At 46.7% G+C, this 19,256-nt stretch overlaps 1 protein-coding gene across 1 annotated transcript in view; it reads left to right on the plus strand.

The window, feature by feature from the left end:
* The window catches only part of LOC146797324 (G protein-coupled receptor 22-like), a 1,041,243-nt gene that overhangs the window by 431,873 nt on the left and 590,114 nt on the right, over positions 1-19,256 (plus strand). The window lies entirely within an intron of this gene.

The following is a 19,256-nucleotide window of genomic DNA, read 5'->3' on the forward strand; positions in this document are numbered from 1 at the left end:
AACAGAGATTCACGCCAGTGTTGTCTCAGCATGTTTCCTCTCAAGTATGGACTTCTGTAATTGTCTCTACTGGAACTCCTGGACCCCTCCTTTTCAAACTCATAATGTCAGCAAAGTGACACCCCTGAAAAGGTTTTATTGTTTTCCCTGGCTCTCTTTTAAATAAAGGGTACCATTCAAGGTTCTATCTATTACTGGATCTGGACCGGATGTACTATGTACTTTGACAGATGCACGTGTTTCAATTCAGTGTCTGTGACCATTAAAATGCTTTTTCTTGTGTACTAATCCCATGCCTCAAGGTTGTTCCCATTCCTAGAATGGATTGAATACAGATACTGATAAGTCACCGAGAAGGGGCGTGTTGTAGGCATCCCTTCCAAATACCAAATCGATGTATTATGTATCAATTTTTTGAAAATGAAATTCCCAGTTGTAAAACATAGAAAATGTACCTACACCTCAAAGGAAGTGTTTACCTATTCGCACAAGGGAAGGGGTGCTCTTTTTGAATGTAAGTTTGTTGAAGAGTAGGCAGTGTTCCAGGCGGCCACTGCCAAATCGAAAACACATTTCTCTTAAAGATTCTTTTTAACACAGCCCTGTTTCCTTTGAGGAAAATGGGCTGCAAAAAAAATGTTTACTTTTCTCCGAAAATCAATCACAGACTTGGGGGCCTGCTGAGCCTCGCAGGCCACCGTTCCTGTGAGTGTAGTCAGTTGAATCGAGTCACCACTTGCAACCCACCGAATGAATGTTTATTTAGGTGAGATCGCCGCCACTCAGTATTTTGGGACTAGTAAATAGTACATCTGGCGCCTTCTATGGGCTTGAAAACTCTTGGTCATCTTGAATGGATTTTCTAGGCACATTACTGTATGATATTATTCCATCAACAGAAACTGTGAAAACACCGTATGCACCACAACAACTGATTGTCAATAGTTGAATCTGTGTCCAAGCCGCTTCGGCATTAGTTCAAAGATTTCATAGAGATAACACGACTACAAAGGTGGATATAATCTCACTGGACTATAACACAAGTCAATCAATCAATCAATCAATCAGTAGATTTGTAGAGCGCTACTTGTCACCCGCGAGGGTATCCAGGCACACATTAGTTCCTAAAACCCGACATAAAAGCACCTCAAAGCATCTCGTAGGGCAAATACCAGCAGCCCTGGGGCTTCGCCAACAGGTATTGTTTTATGGGTCCATGTCTTACCGGATCTCTCGTTCACAAGTACAAAGGACATCACCTCTCGTGTTTCTTTCATTTCATACAATTACCTTTTTGGTGACTCGGTCAGAGTGGGCCGGACTCTGCTGTGCCACGCCAAGGATCTTGGGGGGGGAGTGAGAGGTGGTAAGTCTATTACCTTTCCAGAGTGTATATGTCTCGCTTGTGTAAAAAGAATAAAAAAGCCTTTTACCAGCCTCTACGCGATGGCGTAACTAAAAACGTCATGTGGTCACTTTCCTGGACTCAATCTGTTCACTGTGGGGCTCTCAACAAGTTGAAGAGTTTCTGCAAAAATGAAACAACACACTTTCAAGCACACTCCTTAAGACATAAACCAAAATTATCGACTACATGTCTCGGCCACCTACAAAGTATGCAGATTGAGTACTGTCCGGTTGATATCTAACAGGCGCGGCGGCACAGGTAAGAGCGGTGGGAAGGCGGGTCGGGGCGGGGCAGTCGGGGGGAAGTCGACAGATGGCGGAATAGGTCAAATTAAATAAAAAATAGATAAAACCACTTACCTGGGCTCGCCGCATCGCCGAGTCGGCGATGCGGCGAGTGCAAGGTAAATGGTGTTATTTCTTTTTTTTTTTTATTTGACCTATCCCGTTGTCTGTCACCTCCCCCCACAGCCCCGCCCCACCGCTCTTACCTGCGCAAGCTGTGCCTGATATTTAAGTTAAGAAAAAACATAAGATATTAGGCCAGAACGCATACTAACAAAAAGTACTCCGGGGATGGAGCAATGCACGTTACAGACATCCCATCTGGAACTCATTAGTCAAAGAAACACTGAATCAGTGGGAGAAACTCAGAAAGCGTTGCAAAAATGGTCATGATTATGGTGTCATTTTTAAAAAATCGTATTCTGATTTGGAGATACACATCTTTCACTGCCAAGTGATGCACATCTTTCACTGCCAGGTGGTGCACATCTTTCACTGCCAAGTGATGCACATCTTTCACTGCCAGGTGGTACACATCTTTCACTGCCAGGTGGTGCACATCTTTCACTGCCAAGTGATGCACATCTTTCACTGCCAGGTGGTGCACATCTTTCACTGCCAAGTGACACACATCTTTCACTGCCATGTGGTGCACATCTTTCACTGCCAAGTGACACACATCTTTCACTGCCAGGTGGTGCACATCTTTCACTGCCATGTGGTGCACATCTTTCACTGCCATGTGGTGCACATCTTTCACTGCCAAGTGACACACATCTTTCACTGCCAGGTGGTGCACATCTTTCACTGCCAAGTGATGCACATCTTTCACTGCCAGGTGGTGCACATCTTTCAATGCCAAGTGACACACATCTTTCACTGCCAGGTGGTGCACATCTTTCACTGACAGGTGATGCACATCTTTCACTGCCAGGTGACGCACATCTTTCACTGCCAGGTGATAAACATCTTTCACTGCCAGGTGGTGCACATCTTTCACTGACAAGTGATGCACATCTTTCACTGCTAGGTGGTGCACATCTTTCACTGCCAAGTGTTGCACATCTTTCACTGCCAGGTGGTGCACATCTTTCACTGCCAAGTGACGCACATCTTTCACTGCCAGGTGGTGCACATCTTTCACTGCCAAGTGACGCACATCTTTCACTGCCAGGTGGTGCACATCTTTCACTTCCAAGTGACACACATCTTTCACTGCCAGGTGATAAACATCTTTCACTGCCAGGTGGTGCACATCTTTCACTGCCAGGTGATAAACATCTTTCAGTGCCAAGTGACACACATCTTTCACTGCCAAGTGACGCACATCTTTCACTGCCAAGTGACGCACATCTTTCACTGCCAGGTGGTGCACATCTTTCACTGCCAGGTGACACACATCTTTCACTGCCAAGTGATGCACATCTTTCACTGCCAGGTGGTGCACATCTTTCACTGCCAGGTGGTGCACATCTTTCACTGCCAAGTGACGCACATCTTTCACTGCCAGGTGGTGCACATCTTTCACTGCCAAGTGACACACATCTTTCACTGCCAGGTGGTGCACATCTTTCACTGCCAGGTGGTGCACATCTTTCACTGCCAGGTGACGCACATCTTTCACTTCCAAGTGACACACATCTTTCACTGCCAGGTGGTGCATATCTTTCACTGCCAGGTAGTGCACATCTTTCACTGCCAGGTGGTGCACATCTTTCACTGCCAAGTGACGCACATCTTTCACTACCAGGTGGTGCACATCTTTCACTGCCAAGTGACACACATCTTTCACTGCCAGGTGGTGCACATCTTTCACTGCCAGGTGGTGCACATCTTTCACTGCCAAGTGACGCACATCTTTCACTGCCAGGTGGTGCACATCTTTCACTTCCAAGTGACACACATCTTTCACTGCCAGGTGGTGCACATCTTTCACTGCCAGGTGGTGCACATCTTTCACTGCCAGGTGACGCACATCTTTCACTGCCAGGTGGTGCACATCTTTCACTGCAAAGTGACACACATCTTTCACTGCCAGGTGGTGCACATCTTTCACTGCCAGGTGGTGCACATCTTTCACTGCCAAGTGACACACATCTTTCACTGCCAGGTGGTGCACATCTTTCACTGCCAAGTGACACACATCTTTCACTGCCAGGTAGTGCACATCTTTCACTGCCAGGTGATGCACATCTTTCACTGCCAGGTGATAAACATCTTTCACTGCCAGGTGGTGCACATCTTTCACTGCCAGGTGGTGCACATCTTTCACTGCCAGGTGGTGCACATCTTTCACTGCCAGGTGACACACATCTTTCACTGCCAGGTGACACACACCTTTCACTGCCAGGTGGTGCATATCTTTCACTGCCAGGTGATAAACATCTTTCACTGCCAGTTGACGCACATCTTTCACGGCCAGGTGACGCACATCTTTCACTGCCGGGTGATGCACATCTGGTGATACACATCTTACTTTTCCGGGTGATATGCATCTCTCACTACCAGGTGATACACATCTTTCACTATCAAAAGACCTCCCCCATAATTCAGAAATTGGCTTCACACAACTCCCAGCTTGAAAGTCAAAAATTAAATAAAGCATTGTATACTCCAAATGCGCTTAGAAAGCCAATGAGAAGGGTGCTCCCGGGAGATTAGCCCATGCCTGAAAACACCTTAATGTGGAGTAAACATACCTGGATCATTGCATTCAAAAGATCAATAAACATTAGCCTGCAGAGAAAATGTGTGTTTTCCTGTGGTGGAGAAAAACGGAAAACCACCTCTGTATCCCTTACATGTAGGCAAGCAAAAAACGCAGTTGCAGGGCTTTACGTGGGCCGGGTCCCTCCAGGTCTCAGACCCGGTAGTATTTTTGAATGGACATTAGAAACGGGTCAATATATAAGTGATCCATGCCAGTGGTTTAGCTCCTGAATCTTGAACTCGCTCCGTTAGAGTGTTCGCTATTCCCAGAATGCTGTGTTTCTGTGATTTTTTTCCATGTGCCGTGTTTTCTCGTGTTTAGTACATACTTTGAACTGAGTCCCCACCAGGTGTTTATAAGGGGCAGCGATTGAACGCTCTGGCTTTGAGGTTGAAGCCAATGCACATTTCTCACAGGGCCTGTCAGTGGGGCAAAAGGTATTCAGAACACATGCTCATCCAATCCTTGGATTATCTCCTGAGAGTACGCAGACAACCATCGACAAAGCCAATAGTCTAGGCTGGATTTAGGTGTATGTCAGTTGTTGTGTTGTATCTGGATGTAATAACAGAAAGCTCAGAGAGACGCCATACTGGTCGGTGGCACACTAAGGGAATCACAGAAAAATACCTGTTTAAGAAATAGGTATAACGACATAGGCTCCTCCCCTTTTAGAGAACCCACACTTTTTCCATCCCACTTAAAGCCCTGCTTATGCCATTCCTTCGTCAGTTCAAATGGCAAGGCAGACGCGTGCACAGCATTGCATACATCAGCGCACTCATTTCACGTCACGGCATCAGAGTAGCATGTTCTGCATTAAGTGTTCTCCATTCTCACAGCATAGAGCTATGCACATGAGAGATTGGGCACGCGTAGCCGGAGATCTTCGGTCCGAGTGCAGGGACTCAGTCATGACTGCAGGACCTCCGCCACAAGTGCAGAAGCCCTTTGTGAATCAGACTCTATGCGTTCTCCATAATCATGGGGAAGAGCTATGCACATGAGAGATAGGGCACGCGTAGCCGGAGATCTTCAGCCTGAGTGTGGTGACTTCCCGACGGCTGCGGGACTTCCACCACGAGTTCAGTGGCCCTTTGTGAACAAGCCCTAACCGTTCTCCATATTCATGGTGGAGAGTTATGCATATAAGGGATAGGGCGCACGTAGGCCGAGATCTTCGGCCCGAGTGTGGCGACTTCCCCACGGCTGCGGGACCTCCAACACAAGTGCGGAGGACCTTTGTGAATCCTGCCCTAAGCGTTCTCTATATTCATGGTAGAGAGCTACGCACACAAGAGATACGGCACATGTAGGTGGAGATCTTCGGCCCGAGTGAAGAGACTCCCCCACGAGTGCGGGACTTCCATCACGAGTGCAGAGGCCCTTTGTGAATCATGCCCTAAGCATTCTCCATATTCATGGCAGAGAGCTACGCACATAAGAGACAGGGCGCGCGTAGACGGAGATCTTCAGCCTGAGTGTGGCAACTTCCTCACGGCCGTGGGACTTCTGCCACAAGAGCGGAGGCCCTTTGTTTATCAGGCCGTAAGCGTTCTCCATATTCATGGCAGAGAGCTACACACATAAGAGACAGGGTGCGCGTAGGCGGAGATCTTCAGTCTGAGTGTGGCGACTCCCCCACGACTGCGGGACTTCCACCACGAGTGCAGTGGCCCTTTGTGCATCAAGCCCTAAGCGTTCTCTATATTCATGGCAGAGAGCTACGCACACAAGAGACAGGGCGCGTGTAGGCGGAGATCTTCAACCCGAGTGTGGCGAGTACCCCCATTACTGTGGCACCTCTGCTACGAGTGCGGAGGCCCTTTGTGAATCAAGCCCTAAGCATTCTCTATATTCATGGCGGAGAGCTACGCACATAAGAGATAGGGCGCGCGTTGGCAGCGATCTTCCGCCCGACTGTGGCACCTCTGCTACGAGTGCGGAGGCCCTTTGTGAATCAAGCCGTAAGCGTTCTCAATATATTCATGGCGGAGAGCTACGCACAGAAGAGATAGGGCGCGCGAAGGCGAAGATCATCGACCCGAGATCTGTGAATAGGATTTTTGAGCACGTAAAGTCATACGACAGGACTTCTATTATACAAAACTAGCGGAAATTTGCTTCGTGGACAGGGCTCAGAGAGTAATGTTGGAGGACAAGGCCCTCTTCCCTGTGCGTCACAAGAATGAAGAACTAACATAGCGAGAGTCAGGCTTGTCATTGATGACGTCAATTTAATACTATAATTCACGCTTTTCACCGAATAATCATGTTTTCTTACATTTGTGTGTTTGGCTAGTGCCACGCACAGATCCATCCTTTTTCAAACATTTCTTTCAAACATACGTTTTCCACCAAACGTTTTCAACTTTTTTCACCTGCTTCTACACTGACAAGTTTGTATCCAGTCCGTAGCTCGGTAGGTCCATGCACCTTATCTCCATTATTCTAAAAATAAAAATATTTAAATTACTTTACGCTGCGCTGGAATCTTTTTTTTCAGTGTGCCTGCACCATGTATTGTTTATAAATTACAAATGTCTGCGTTTACAGTATGCATGATTTAATTCAGAACCTTTTACGTGCAGTTTGCCTGTGATTTCCCTGCCTGCAGTCCATCTCGGCCGCCTCGACTTCAAGACATGTATCATGGCCTGTCATATGAGGCAAGCATGGGGCTCTCAGTATTCTGGGCGACCTCTCGGCGCTCAGCTGACGTCACGCTCTGGCACGCGCCTCGTCCTGTGCATTGGTATGCGATGTATAGCGTCCACGCTGCCTCCAATCCAAGACTGCATCACTGCAGCTAATGTAGGGTGACCAGATCTTGAGAACCGAAAACCGGGACATTTTGCAAATATAGAAGAAGGACTACAATTTTATATCAACGGAGTGGCGCAGAATGACAGCTCTCATCAACATAGGAACACAATCGAAACACTAAGAAAAGAAATAATATATATTGTTTAAAACCAGCATCATAACTGTTAATTAAATTGCTTACAGCTGCTAACTAGCACAGCTGTAGAACAGCTAAAAAAGTGCCTCTCACTTTTTCAGTCAACCCCATCTAAAAACCAGGACATGTGTCTAAGCTAATACAACGGAGGACGAGGCTGGAAATCAGCGGGGCAGTGACCAGCTACTGTGTTTGCTGCTCCAGGCAGAGTCCTGGGAAGCAAGGAGGGGCCCTGGGGGAAGGGAGATTGTTTAGGGAATAACCTCACCAGTGGTGTGTGCAGCCCAAGAGTCACAGGGTCGGTGCCCACCAGTGCTTAATTTGTAATAAAATAAGTGCCAGGGCTCTCGTCATGAGGCCATTGCAGCTTGAAGGCTTGTAGTACACATTGCCCCTGCCAGACATGCCGATGATAGTAACAACACAACTACTAACCATCACGCTCCTATAAGTGTGGCAATCCGGACTATTTGAGGCCCCCAAAGCTATAGTATTGGCTTGGGCAGCAGGTAATGGTCATTTTTATCGTACATCAAATTAATAATTACCTGTTGTTGTGGTCATCTCTAAATTAGCCATGCAGCGCCACCTTGTGGCAGACTGTCACAAGCGCCGGTGTTGACAAATAAGTGCTGGTGCCGAGCGCTGGAAACCACCGTCCCAAATTAAGCACTGGTGCCTGCTAAAGGTGCACGGCCCCACTAGAGGCAAATGTGAGAAGTTGGCCTGGCATATGCTGGTCACTAGTTATAGTGGCCACCTTGCACCAGTCCAATTCGACTCTTGGTAGATAGGTTTAAAGACAACCTTTTAAAGAAAGCTATCCTAGTGGTAGCTGTGGAGAGCAGCCTTCAGGCTAAGTCTCTGAGGAATGTAAAGCAGCTTGTTTTACCTTATAATCTCTTGAATTACCAAATGAAAAGACACCACACAGGTATGTATATCAAATATATATGTATTTATTTCTAAATATACTCTACTAATCTCTTTATGAGATTAGAGCCAGGTGAACATTCAAAAGATCAACAGTTCTCAATAAATTAAGCACAATTATGGCTGTAGCCCTAGGGGCGTACCAGACCATATACTAAAATAGTGGTTTAACAAACTCGACTTGCAAAAGTAAGAGGCCTAGGGCCTTGGGAATCGCTGGGGCTTCACTTCTGCAGTGTCAGCAGGTAAGTAGCCAGCCCACAGGAGACGCGTGCAGTGTCTAAACACACACGCGGGTTTTCAATGCGTTTCAATGGCAAATGTCGCGGTTTGTATTTTTACAGTTATAGGGCACTTCGGAGTGGACAACAAGCAAACAACTTACAGGGTAAGTACTTTGATAGCCAATGCACACTTGGGCACCGTAATGCCAGAGTTACCTCACCCAGGGAAGCCGGGTGCGTAGGTGTCCTTTGGTGTCGGGTCGCTATGCTGTTTTCAATGGAGATCGTTGAAGACTTGCTGCTTGTGTCGTCGAGAGAAGTGTCCGTTGGAATCCAACGATGGATTGGAGTTGCAAGCGACCTAGAAATTGAGGGGACAGAGTTCAGAGTCACTTGCCAGTGACCGGTGGCCAGCAGGATGGATGACCCCAGCTGTCGCGTCTCTTCAGGTCGCTGATGTCGTTTTGTCTCTTCGCTCACGAGGTCCAGGAGAGATCGATGAAGACCAGCAGCTGGGCTCGGAGGGTCCCACAACGTCTGCAGCTGTTGGCGGTGTCGGCACTCAGATTGGAGCCAACAAACCTTGGCAACTGCAAGTCTCGTGTGGATGGAAGATTGTCGATGGATCAGACCAGCAAGGTCTGATTGACTTACCCAGCAAGGGTAAGTGAGGGCAGGCCCAGAGCAACCAGGCGAGCCCTTGAAGTGGATGAGAAAGTCTTCTGGAGAGTCGCTAGCCAACGGGCAAGCAACCGCAAAGACGCCTTTGCAGGGAAACTTCACCTACAGCCCAGGGTCACTCGGGACGAGTTAGGCCGCTGATCTTCGATGCCAGACCTGCTAGGGAGTTGGACAACAAGTGGTCCAAAGCACAAGTTTGTAGCTCGTCGTTTAGGGCTTGCACTCGAAATCAGTGCACGGTTCCCTGGTATCGCGGTTCCTCATCACTTGTGGGGTCCAGATGCCACAGCTTCGCTGGGGCCTCAAAATGGCCGTCGAGAGGTCAGGAAATCTGCTTCAGGGGAGGCAGGGACTTCGAGCTCCGGCGGGAGCGGTAAAGTTTGCAACTATTGTTCAGTCCTTTTGGTGCCTGCCAAGCAGGGGAGTCACTCCTTGACTCCAAGGGAGATCCTTCTGTCTTCTAGAGGTAATAGAACGTCGAAGGGCCAGGATTCTTCTTCTTAGAGCGTCGTCCAGGTGTAATCTAAATTGCATTGGCAATGTGTGGTATCTTATAGTGAAAAGATGGGAGGGACTAGCTCTATGAACACTCCTCTAGGAGGCTCAGGGTAGTGGGTGGTTACACCCACTTCCCTTCGTCCAGTTTCGCGCCAGAGCAGGGGCAGGTAGCCCCTGAACCGGTTTGAGCTGGCATATGCACAGAGGAGCCCACTGCTCCCCCTGTGCAGGACTTCAAAGCACTCTAAGAGTGCACCCACCCAGCTCCAATACACTAAATCCTGTCTGGGAGGTGGTGACACCTCCCTGTGACAGGAACCCCTTTGTTGGGCTCCCTCCACTGCGAGTTTCGGTCAGCAGCAGGAGGGCAGCCCGGTGTCTGTGCTGGTGGCATCCATATTGTGATGCCAGGGTTCTGAATGATTTCTACCGTGTAGTACAGTGGGTACATGTCGTCCCCTCTAGAAGGGTGGGATCCTACTCCCACACCAGTTACTGGTGTGGGGGTAGGATTCCAAGTTGTTTGACACCAAACACGACATGTTTTGATGCATTCATTCCAAAGTTAGCATTTACCGCGAGGTTATAATGCACTTAAGAGTATATGGTTTAACCGCATCCACAAACAGCAGCAGAGAATAGACTCTGCCAGCTGCAGAGGGGTCCTGCTCAGGCAGAAGCACCCCCTCACATAGTAAACCAAGCACCCTGCCCTTGGGATTGATAGGGCCTACCATAGGGGTGACTGATAGGTTTATATGTGTGTGTATGGTGAGATATAGGAACCTATACCTCAGTGAGGAGTGCTAATACTACCTCACACAGGCTGCAGTAGCAGGCCTGTGGTGTCAGATTGTGAGTGCTTCCCAGGGGTGGCATAATACATGCTGCAGCCCCTGGTAGGCCTGTGAAGTACCAATGCCCTAGGTACCTAAGGTACCATATACTAGGGGCTCATAAGGTACCACAGTATCCAATCACTAGTGCATCTAATATGCACACCAATCATTTAAGGGAGTAAGCAGATAGGCTGGGGTCCTGGATAGCAGGATCCCAGCCAGACTAGTCAAAAACCATTCAAACACCAGGAAAAAAGTGGGGGCAACCATATAGTCAGATTCCACCTTCCTACAGCAAACACCTAGATTATCTGTTACAGGACCCCACCTGCCTCACACTCTCAGATGCTGTTTTATTTAAAACGAGACTACCGGAACTCTACTGCAAATATAATGCTCTGAAGCTGAGAACCTGTATGTGACCTATGAGTTTTTAAGCAGCCAGCTGTGATCAATGAATGAATTAAATATATTTCTAAAGTGTATGTCTTCAAGTGCCATCATGACACTCGGGGGCATATTTATGAGGGCTTTGTATCATGCTTGCACCATGCAACATCGTCCATGCATGACGCAAATCTCTATGTCATATTTATAAATCCAATCAAAGCCACTTTTCGTTGTTTTGAATGGCTTAAAGAATTTGGAGCATTAAAAGCTCTTAAAAAAGGCAAGGCCCCAGGCCCAGACGGCTTCACAGTGGAATTTTATTTACATTTCGTTCATCTATTACTCCCACACTTACACACTCTTCTTTCTTCCTTGATCGCTTCCCGTAATTCCACTGGCTCTTTTTCCGAAGCCTTGATCTGTCTAATACCAAAGGCTGATAAGGATTTACGTTACTGTAAGAATTATAGACCTACATCCTTAGTTAATGTAGATTATAACATTTTCTCGAAAGCTCTAGCCCTAAGATTAGAACCACATCTTCCCACGCTGCTTGCAAAAGAACAATCAGGTTTTGTCAAAGGTCGCAACATCACTGACAATACACGCTTATTCTTTGACATTTTATCTAAATCATCACATTATCCGGATTCCTTGGCGGCAATTGCGTTAGATGCAGAAAAGGCCTTTGATAGGGTTTACTGGCCTTTTATCTTCCACGCTCTCAAGTGGTTTGGGTTTGGACCGAAAATCGTTTCTTTAATAGCCCTACTTTACTCCACAAGGCCGCCATATCCACCAATGGCCTCATCTCCCCCTACTTTAATCTTAAACGAGGAGTACACCAAGGCTGCCCCTTGTCCCCTTTTCTTTTCAATTTGGCCTTAGAACCCTTTCTCTCACGAATATGCCAGAATAACTCAATCACAGGTTTTGTCTCGGATCCTCAACAAATTAAGCTGGCAGCATATGCTGACGATATTTTAGTTTTTCTCTCCAAACCACAATCTTCACTTACAGCCTTCATGGGAGAGGTGGAGGCCTATGGATTGGTATCTGGCTATAAACTGAATAGAGGAAAATGTGAGATACTACCCTTAACCAAATACACCTTTAAGGATGATTTTAAGATCTCCAACTTTACTTGGAGCCCTAAACATATAAAATATCTTGGTATCTGGTTCTCTCCCTCTATAAAGACATCTATCTCTTTAAACATAGACAAATGTTCTGCCAAACTTAAAACTTTGGTCGCAAGATGGCGTCCCCTTCCTCTTTCTTGGTGGGGTCGTCTGGACACAATCAAAATGATGTTGACTCCGATAGTTTTGTATATCCTTTCTAACATTCCACTTGCCATTCCATCTAAATTCTTTCAAAAGATTAATTCTATTTTGACTTCTTTTTTATGGAATACTAAAAAACCACGAATGGCGTTACAGAAATTAACAAGACCAAGATCTGAAGGCGGTGTCAATTTCCCCCATTTCTCCAATTATCACAAAGCCTTTCAGTAACGACAACTATCAAATTGGATCACTAATCAATCTGAAGATAAACCTCTCTGGGTGGATCTGGAGACCTCGTTTTTAGCTACCTTTTCATTTCAGGAATATCTCTCCTTTACTCGCAAACCACAAAAGCTCTCTACTCCCATAATTAAGCAATCCTGTAAACTACTATCCACTGCACCCCACTTAGTAGTACATAATTTAGACACTTTTCTCAATTCCACAATTTGGCACAATAAACAAATCCTTCTCAATAGGAAACCTATATTTTGGAAGGCTTGGAGAAATAAAGGTCTACTCTCGGTTCATCAATTTTTAGATCATTCAATTTACGCAATTACAAACTCTTTATCATTTGCCTTCTTCCTTTTAACCTAAATTTTTGACCTCGCAGAAAGCAATACTTGATACTTATGCTAAATTCAAATCTTAACCTTCCGCACCCTCCCACCCCCTTTTCCCGTGGCATAACCTTTTGCACATAAACCCCAAAGCGTCCACCATTTATTCCCGTTTAATGGTACCTCCTGAGATCCGAGACAAAACCAAAGTGGAACTCTCGTGGGAATCCGATCTGGGAACAAATTGGCCTATCTCTTCTTGGAACAGAATTTGGACGAAACTTAGGAAATCATCCAGAGCGGTCAGCACAACAAAAACACTCTTCTTTATTTACAACAGATTGTTTCTTACCCCCACACACCTACATAAAATACACAACACAAATCTCAACACTTGCTGGACATGTTCCCAGGTTCACGCTGATCTCCATCATATCCTTTTCACATGTCCACATGTTTTTATATTTTGGAAACAGGTCTGGCACTGAATAAACACTATTTCACACCACAATTCCACTCCCCCCTACAAACATTTTCCTAGGTAGTTTAACACCGAACTGGAAAACAAGTCAATCCAAGTTACCACTTATTGATTTGTTAATAGCTGTAGCTTTTCAGCAAATATAAAAAAAACTGGAAAGATTCCTCTAAATTGTCCAATTTAGCTTGGTGGTATGCTGTATGTCACAATCATCGCCTCGATACAGCACTCGTTCATCCTACCTCTCTTGCTACTAAACGTTCTCCCCTTTGGGGCCCACTCACACAATTTCTAGTCGATACCGAGAAGAAAACTCCTTTACCTGCTCCCTCACAACAAGAAGTGACCAAGCCTCCTTGACCTCCTATTGTTTATTTATAATTATGTTTAATTTATCATTTTCTATAATATATATATATTTTTTTTAATTTTAATTGTGTATTTTTGACATGTACTATTATTTACGATTTCTGTGAACCTTTGCTTGTATTCATATCATCTTCTATATTATCCTTTTACTATTTTAATGGATATTATATATCATTATTGTTCTTTATTACACCTTCATGTATTTATGTATTAACAAATAACTGCATATATGAAGTATTGTTTTTATGATCATATTAATCGTTTCAATAAACCTTTTCTTGAACTTAAAAAAAATGTTTTGGGAGCAATGCAGCTCATTGTAAATCGCTGCGTTGCATGCTCAGCGCAAGGGAGGCGTTCCGTGAGCATTGCGGTCGGTGTTCCCACGCAAATTCCATGGGGTTTTATCGACACATTCCCAGATTTACCAAATTTGGTAAACCTGGGAATGCGCCAAAAAGATACGCCTCACCCGGTAAGGTGTAACGAGGAGAAATATCTTTATTTCTCCTTGTTTTTTCTTCTTTCTATGTGTGCTGCATATATGGATTGTTTTTGTGCAGGAAGGTGCCCCTACCTGCACAAAAACAGTTCTGCCATCAACACAGGCACCCTTGCACCATGGTGCAAGGGCCTGCATTAGCACTAGGATGCTAAAACAGCACCGGCACAGGGAGACAGGACAGCAATGTGCCTGATGGGATCAATACGGCGCATTCCAGCTCTTTCCCTGTGATGCAGGGCAGGGCAGCACGGTAACCTTCTGCGCTGCCCTGGGCCACAATTCTCATAAATATGCTCCTCGGACTCAATATGAAAAGCACTAATTATATTTTTTTCAAAAGAGGACAGCTTTAAGGGCTGTGTGAAAGGATGGATGTCCGGTGCTGGTGGTTAATTCCGTACCTGGGGTGCAAGCAGCGAGAACAACCTTCCACCTGGAAGAGAAGCGTTGCTGGTGTGGGCTGGGGGCAGGTGGCAGGTCCAGGTATGAGGCATTGCAAGCTAGAGAGCAGTAATGTTTGGAAACACTGAATGCCACACACTACTACCCGGGAGAGGAACACTGCTTCCCGGTCTCTCAGAGGACTGGACCCAGTCTTAGAGAGTGTCTGGTGGACAGTAGCACACCTTGCTCTGCATCAGTCTGCTTAGATTTAGCTCAAGTGGGGAAGGAGGCCATTGCTCCCCTCCCTTTGTGATCAGGGGGTGAGCACAAGTCTTCTCTTGGAAGTATCAAGCAAGCAGGAATAGAACCAGGACATTTTCAAGCGCTTGTAAAGCAAGAACAAGCACTGCCTCGTTCCCGAAGCCTCACCAAGTTCACAGACAAAGCCGGAAGGCCACCCTTGCTATCCAACTCACTCAAATCATGCAGAACTGACCAGACCCCGCCTGAATCCACGCAAGACGTTCAGATAAACGAACTGACCTCTTGGGCTCCTATTTGATAGAGTGCGCCTTCGCTAATCATTTTTAGTAAAGTGCGCCCGCCGCCCTGGTTTACTGCTGAACAAAGACCCATCACATGAGCCGCGGAATTAGAAATGCTGGAATCCAAACAGAAGTCCCACCACACATAAACCTTCAGTCGTGGGCCACTGATTCAAAAGGCACTCCTTGATTGACATGTAGCGCTAAAGGAGTTTACATTTAGGGCCCTTACAGGGGTTTGGAGGGAAGGAACTGCTGAACCAATGGACACCTAGAGGCTGACCCTAAATCCTGGGCAGCTTCTATTCCGAAGGTGGCGCTGTACGCTTGGAACAGATCCGCTCTTTCTTTGTAGCTCGTCCTGGGGCTCCTGAGCGGTCCTGATGAACCAGGACCAGAAAGAGATCTATACTCACTTTGTATTATCAGGGTCCAGAAAAAAATGTAATGGCTCTGTGGGAGAGAATGGGACAGCTGCCTGATGGATGTTCTCTGCCCTTATCCATGAAGTCCCAGTTCTTGGAGACAAGTTCAATCTGGGTACAAAGCTGCCTGAGGTTGTCTACCTCATGGTCAGTGCCACCGCCATCTTTGACCTGACCTTCTGAAGACCATTAGCACAGGAATTGCAGCCACAACTTCTTGTCCGTTGCCTCCTCCCAACTATGTTTCTGAGCTTTCGGGAGAATATCGACTGGATCTACGCTTGTTTATATGGAAAAAAGTGCTGTGTTTGGGAGCAGGTTAGACTCACAATATAAACATCCTTTGGCTATGATGTGCAATTTAAAATGCCCTAAACAATGTACTAGCAAATAATAACTAACCCTTACCCCAGCCTCTAAACAATTTCCTTCCCCAACAAGTCGCACCCATCGCATCATCATTACCTATATAACTTTAATGCACTTTTTACCAGGGGTGATTGGGGAACAAAAAGCAGCCTTTGCAAACAAAGCACAAACCAGCCTGCTCCCTTCATCTCCTCCCATCCATCCATCCACCATCTGTCTGTCCATCCATCTGTCCATCCGTCCGGCCATCTGTCTGTGCGTCCATCCATCCACCCATCCTCTCTCTCTCTCTCATTCGCTCCTATCGCTCTTCTCGCTCTCTGATCACTTTATCTCTACTTCCCCCTTCATTCCTCTCTTCCTCTCTCTCCTGAAGCCCCCTTGTACCTGCTGCAATTAACCTCGGGGAGTTGGGGAAAGTGACAGAGGTACAAGGAGTGGCACGAGACTTTCAAACCTGAACTCTACCACCGGGGAGATGCCTGGTGGAATATAAGGCCTGTCCAGCCCTGCTCTATACTCAACATTAGGCCTCCCTGTTTCCTCAAACTCATCGTCTTTACTCCATCCGCTTCACCTTGTTGTCTAGCCTGGCCACCCTAGGACCAGTATTGCCTCTTGACCAACCTGTTCTTCTCTCTCCTTCTTTGGTTCTCCCGTCCTTCCTTTACTAGATTCTCAGTTCTCTGCTTTTTGAGTCATCACACCATTTGCTCCCAGTGGCACTTACATTCATCAATGCCCCCCATCTAAGCTGCAGGTAAAAATACCATACCATGTTCCATGGTGGGCAGGGGGCTATGCCAGTCAGCAGGAAAAGTGAAATCCACTGGATGGTGTTACGCAGTGACATCACGTGGTGGCAGCCTTACCACCATGGCATCACACCGCGTCCCTTCTATACCTAAACTGCAGTCCAGAGCCCCCACCACGAGGCTCTTTGTGAATCGGCCCTCAATCTCTGGGGTACATAGTAGAACTCTGTAAGCTCCAGTCCCTCCCCCTTTATCGCTCTTCTGCCCAGAAGTGAGAAGTAGAGAAAATTACCTCATTGGTGCCTGTGCAGTGTCAGTGAAGATCTGTACTAGAAAGCTGCCTCCGTTGGCCACTTCGAGAAATATTTGAGGACAACCGCAGGGTTGTCGCCAAGCCACAAAAACATTCAAGTTTCGCTTCAGTGTACAAAGATACGTTCACACTCAACCCCGGTGCATGAATTACAGTGACTCTCCCTGGCCACAGAAGAACCGCGTTTACTAAAGTGATATATGTCACACAGACACAATGAAAAAGGGTCTGGTGTCAACCTATTGGATTTGTGGCTCCTGCTTGCAATAGCATAACGCAAAATGATGGGGTCCCCCTGCAGAATGTAATGAGGGGCCTCCTAGTCTCCTGTACCTCACAGATATACATTGGCCGTGGGCTGAATGGGGGCCCCCATGAAGGCTTGGGGGACTCTTTAATGGTTGAGGGACTCTTCAATGGTTGGAGGCCCCCCTGCTCACAGGGCTGCAGGGGGCTGTGCTACACCCCTGCCTGCTTGTTATAACTACCAAACTTAAGAAACAACCAGCCTGATTGGATGGTAAGATGTTAGCAAACTAGTTTCGTTTAAAGTCATGCTGAATTCTTCTGAAGTAGGCTTTTTAGGATTGTTGCAGAAGTCAGTCCAGAAGGAATTGCGTTACACTTCAGTAGCACATATGTTTTGTTTTTTTATTGTGAAGAAAGAAAAAGAGGCCGGTGTTTCTCCAAAAATACTTTCCATACTAACAGAGGTGGAACATGAGTCCATGAGCAGACAAGATTTGAAGATGGTGCAGCCGTTAGCAGTTTAGGCTGGACTGCTCCCATGAGGCACAGGGTCAAGACTGATTTGCATATAGCTGGGTCTGAACTGAGGTGGCGAAGTGAGCTAAAGAACGATGATGGATTCAACCCAGATCTGTGACTTAGGGTGAGTGTCTGAAAAGTTTCAGTGCTCCGTCCATCATCTCCTTGTGTTTGCTTTGTTTGCCCTAAGTTGGCAGGGTATGCCCAGACGTGGGTCCCTTGCTCTCTTTGCCACTGGATTCAAGCTAGCCTGGCTGATAACGGGTGATACCCAGTAACCGGTCCCAGGATACTTGTCTCCGGTTCGGGAAAGACCTGGCTTGGCAGTTTGGGCTGGACTGTTCCCATGAGGCACAGGGTCAAGATTGATTTGCATATAGCTGGGTCTGAACTGAGGTGGTGAAGCGAGCTAAAGAACAATTTTCAGTGCTCTGTCCTGCTTTGCAGGCGTTGCTTGAGTCTTGACACTGACGCAGACAAATGCAAACACAGAGTCTATTACCTATGATGTTTCTTGTTTCTCCCGTGTGCAGGTTTCATGGGGACTGGCTAGACCTAATGAGCGGGTGGTAAGGCCAAGGGAGCGGGGGAACTGCGGCAGGAGCTTCTGCTGCTATGGTACTTCCAGTGAGGAAGCTGATGCTGGAGCAGGCGGTGTGTTGCAGAGTTGCAGACTTCATAGGCTGAATGTCTGGAAGGTTTCCATCAGGGTTTGCATGCTGTGAGTAGGTTGTGATTGGTTGTCAAAGGATTCTGGAAGGGCTGTAGTGGAAAGAATGTTATGAGGAGTTAAGGAGAAGATGTGTTTGCTGTCCTGGAGTCAGAGGTCTGCAGTTTGTTTCATGCCCTGCTTTTTTTGGACAGGTAGGGCCCGATTCACAGAAGTAATCTGGGACAAAATCCTAAACTTACTACTTTTAGTATTTGCAGAAGGCATTTAGTAGTAGTAAAGTTAGGATTTTGTCTTAAGTCTGTCTTAAGTCTGTCTTAAGTCTGTCCTAAGTCTGTCTTAAGTCTGTCTTAAGTCTGTCTTAAGTTTGTCTTAAATCTGTCTTAAGTCTGTTTTATGTCAAATTTAAGACAAAATCCTAACTTTACTACTACTAAATGCCTTCTTTGAATACCGAAAGTGGTAAATTTAGGATTTTGTCTCAGATTAGTTCTGTGAATCGGCCCCCTAGGGTGGTGCCTGTCCTGGTGTCTGCTCGTGGAAGTGAGTGTATGCATGGACACATGTGCCTACTGGGGAAGGCTGGACGCGGATCTGAGGGTGTTATTGAACGTGATATACTAGGTGTGTGTAGGAGTGGGACACGTCTGATCGAACTACCTACGGTTTGAGTTGGGAGTGTGCGCTCTGCATGGAGTGGACGATTTGATTGGAGTAATAGCCAGAGAGAGGGGACGTCTGCATGGTCCTGTGAATCAAACAAGGGCCGCTATGGGTCTGTGGTGTAGGGTGAGGCGCACGGCCCAGCCCGTATAATATCAGAGTGTCGGTGGTGAAGGGGGGCCTTTTGACGGGCGGATGGCGGGAGAGGACTTGACTCCCACACCATGC

This window comes from Triturus cristatus, chromosome 9 (assembly GCF_964204655.1).
Source record: "Triturus cristatus chromosome 9, aTriCri1.1, whole genome shotgun sequence".
NCBI classification, from domain to species: domain Eukaryota; kingdom Metazoa; phylum Chordata; class Amphibia; order Caudata; family Salamandridae; genus Triturus; species Triturus cristatus.